We start from the raw sequence: 4151 nt of genomic DNA, 5'->3' as shown, positions 1-4151 counted from the left end.
GGAAACAAGAGCGACAGTCGTTACTTCAAAATAAAAGTTCTTGAAGAGCAGTTTCAAAATGTCAAATGCCGATTTATTCTTATTTGTTCTATTTACAGACAGTATAGAAATACAAAATAATAATAATCATTAAAATCATTTTAGAAAAAAAAACGTAAATATACATTTTTTATTAGTCAAGAAATTTAGCATGAATAATATTAATTTATGTAAATAATTTTCGTTATTCTCGGGGCAGAAACAACAACCATTTTTGTAATGCTGTTGGTTTCCGACAGTCGGCAGCTGTGCAGCATCTCAAGGTAAAGTAAAATACAAAGTGGAGAAACAGCGTTGCCATGTCCTCTTTTTATGAGCGGCTTATAAAACGAAATCAAATTTCGTGGGTTGCGATTTTTGGGATTATTTAAATAATACAGTCCCTTATGACTTAATGATATTAAGACGCGACCAGAAGCTTTTTGTTTGCCTCTCTCTGAATTATGGGAAATAAGAGCGACAGTCGTTACTTCAAAATAAAAGTTCTTGAAGAGCAGTTTCAAAATGTCAAATGCCGATTTATTCTTATTTGTTCTATTTACAGACAGTATAGAAATACAAAATAATAATAATCATTAAAATCATTTCAGAAAAAAAAACGTAAATATATATTTTTTATTAGTCAAGAAATTTAGCATGAATAATATTAACTTATGTAAATCATTTTCGTTATTCTCGGGGCAGAAACAACAACCATTTTTGTAATGCTGTTGGTTTCCGACAGTCGGCAGCTGTGCAGCATCTCAAGGTAAAGTAAAATACAAAGTGGAGAAACAGCGTTGCCATGTCCTCTTTTTATGAGCGGCTTATAAAACTAAATCAAATTTCGTGGGTTGCGATTTTTGGGATTATTTAAAGAATACAGTCCTGTTGTGGAGGGAAGACAGATGGTGGTATTTATGAAAATTAATCAGTTTTCCATAATTCATATGCAACTATCCCGCCACCCAGGGGCGATTCTACGATTTTCATTTTAGCGCTGCACTCATGCTTTAAATGTCACGCGTTTTATTTGCGGGGTCTGTGCGCAGCATGTGCATAACGATGCTCAGAGCAGGCTGTACCTGTGGTAAGTATACGCCCTCAGACAGAACAGGCAGGTTATCGAATATGGAGCACGAAACCTGCAAAAACAATAAATAAATAAATATGCAAATAAATAAATAAATGTCTGTATAAATACACAAATTATTGTTTAAATACATATAGAAATAATTAAACATGTGATTAAAGTAGGCAAATAAATAAAATAAATTAGTGGACAAATGGAAAATGTTTAAGGAAATGCTAAACTCATCCTATTTATTTTCCTTTGATCACTCATTTATTTCTGAATGTAGTTCTGCATTTATTTTTCCTCTGTGCAACATGCTAATGAGAGGGTGTCAACCATGGACTTGGTTGGGGTCATGTCATAGCTGGGGGCGCAGCTTTCCCGCTGACAGGAAATGCATGGTGTAAATCCAGTATGACCTACGTAAAGTCACTTTTTCTGTTTAACAGAGCAAGATACATAAAAAACTGAGCTGTATTGTCCGTACAGTATCTGTGACTTTACAAACAACCCAAAGAAATGGCCAGTGTCGTTTCCTGACGTCATTTTTTGTAACCTGATTGAGTCTCCAGCTAGAGACAACTGTAATATCAGTATCCCATGGTCATCGTGAGATGACTGGTATGAAGTGGTTTAATCGAGGAACAGACCGTTTTTTCCCATTAGTTATCAGAACAGAAAATACAGGCAACAAAAGTATGTTTATTAAGCAAATAACGGCTCAGTATTGCAATTAAGTGTAAGCATTAATATTTTACATTGGCCACTTAAAATCTTTTATGATTTAGCTCTCTCATGATTATATCTACAAAACTAACCCTATGAAAAAGTGTAAGATAATATTCAGTCCCCTTGACTGATGAAGCTAATACGCATGCGCAGGCAAACGCTCAAGCCCGTCACACACGATCCGCCTACTCTTGCATAATTGGCACCCTCTCATTAGCATGTTGCGCAGAGGAGGAAAAAATGTGGAACTACATTCAGAAATAAATGAGTGATCAAAGGAAAATAGTTAGGATGAGTTTAGCATTTCCTTAAACATTTTCCATTTGCCCACCAATTTATATTATTTATTTGCCTACTTTCATCACATATATAATTATTTATTTATGTATTTAAACAAGAATACGTGTATTTATGCACACATTTATTTATTTATTTGTGTATTTATTTATTTATTGTTTTTGCAGGTTTCGTCCTCCATAATCGATGAGTGACAGAGCAGAATAAGGATGGAGCAATGTGTGGATGCGCTGTGCTTGAAGGACGTTCAACTCGGTTTTGTTTATATTTTGCTTTGCCTATAATTTTAAATGAAAGATATTAGTCATATTTATTTATTTTTCTCTGCGACACTTTTCCTACTGTGTTAACAGAAAAATGTCAAACGAATTTAGTATTTTGACAAGACGAATAAAAAGCTAATAGGCTATTTTTGTACAACCTACATTTTTATTGTTTTTCTCTCTGCAACACTTTTTCCCACTGTGTTGTCAATGTTAAACGAATTGTATAATATAAATTCAAGTTAAAGTCAATAAATTCAAGACTCTAGACAAGACGAATAAAATAACATACAATTTTGTGCAGACTACACTTTTATTTGTCAGCCTATCTCTCTTTATAGAGACTATAGCCCCCTAAAAATGGCCTAGCGACGCCACCCTTTCACCACCCCCTCAAACTAAAATAGCATGCTCGATTCTCATGAGAGATCTGGCAACACAGTAGGAGCTACAGCGGACAGCAGACCGAGCGGGTTTAGAAAGTAAAAGCTTTTTGCCCTTTATCTACACAGGTAAGTGTAATGCAATGAAACTATCTGTCTGTATCAGTACACGAATAGGACTATATCTGAGTCATACGGGTTTTTTAATTAAATAAATTGCCCATGAAGATTCATTTCCGTGTTCTTGCAAAACGTCGCCAGTTAGCTTTAAATGTTAAACAATGTTAGCCAGCTGCCAAACGAATTTTGCCCAAAACCAAAACATTTAATCGCAGTGTTTACAGTTATGGTTTATGTTATTTTTTTTATAATTTTAAGTAGAATTTTTTTCTTTCTTTTTTCTCGAACATCTCATTTTACTTTCTCTGTGGTTCAACACTGTAGTTCAATTTAAGTTCATTAATTGAAATCACAACCATACTTAATGTGATATTTCATATATGTATATTTATATTTATTATCAGGCGTGTTTTGATTCTAGGCTCGGCACATTTATTTAAACCGCTAACGTTACATGACTGCTCCGTCATATTGTAGTAAATGAATGTGTTATTGTGTTTATGTCTTATGTAGTACAATCAGAGATTGGTAGTTTGCCTGATCTACATTACATTGTGTAACCTGTCTGAGAATGAATTATAACTGCAGATATTGTCTGTAGGTGTTGTCATGAGTGCTCCAACCCCTTTGTGAGGCTGTTGAACATCAAGTCCATGCTTATTGACAACAATTATGCAACCCATGGATTTAAATCTGCAGTCCTGTAATTGGACGCTTTTTAATATCCGTGAATGGATTAGCAGATGTTTTGTTCCGAGCATATAAGACATATAAGAAGAATAGTTATTAAAGGGGTCATATGATGCTGCTAAAAAGAACATTATTTGGTGTATTTGGTGTTTATGCGGTTTAAAGTAAAAAAAAAAAAACACATTATTTTCCACATACTGTACATTATTGTTTCTCCTCTATGCCCCGCCTTTTTGAAACGCGTCGATTTTTACAAAGCTCATCGGTCTGAAAAGCTAGGTGTGCTGTGATTGGCCAGCTATCCAATGCGTTGTGATTGGCCGAATACCTCAAGCGTGAGACGGAAATGTTACGCCCCTTACCATTCTGTGATGCCGTGTCCCGGCCAGAGCGACGAGACAAAAACATTAAAACCCATTATGAACAAGGCATTTGTTGCATCAAGTGGGGACATAATTACGGGTTATAATGACTTATACTGTCTTTTTACGCATTGCGTTGCATCGCGCCGCGTAAACATAAAACCATGTCTGCATTTGTGATCGGAGAAATGACAAACAACAAGTGCTACTCTAC

The 4151-nt window shown here is 35.1% G+C and overlaps 1 long non-coding RNA gene across 2 annotated transcripts in view; it reads left to right on the top strand.

Moving 5' to 3' along the window:
- The first annotated feature begins 2819 nt into the window (after positions 1 to 2819).
- Positions 2820 to 4151, top strand: part of LOC107584953 (uncharacterized) — a 7371-nt gene continuing 6039 nt past the window's right edge. Inside the window, exon 1 of one of the 2 annotated variants that reach the window (XR_001609200.1) lies at positions 2820 to 2894. This is a non-coding gene — a long non-coding RNA (uncharacterized lncRNA). The remainder of the gene's footprint in view (positions 2895 to 4151) is intronic. The other variant, XR_001609199.1, reaches the window with a different exon arrangement.

The sequence above is a fragment of the Sinocyclocheilus grahami genome, unplaced genomic scaffold (assembly GCF_001515645.1).
Source record: "Sinocyclocheilus grahami isolate Dianchi unplaced genomic scaffold, SAMN03320097.WGS_v1.1 scaffold65.1, whole genome shotgun sequence".
In the NCBI taxonomy this organism is placed as follows: domain Eukaryota; kingdom Metazoa; phylum Chordata; class Actinopteri; order Cypriniformes; family Cyprinidae; genus Sinocyclocheilus; species Sinocyclocheilus grahami.
This window is presented reverse-complemented; position numbering and strand designations above follow the sequence as displayed.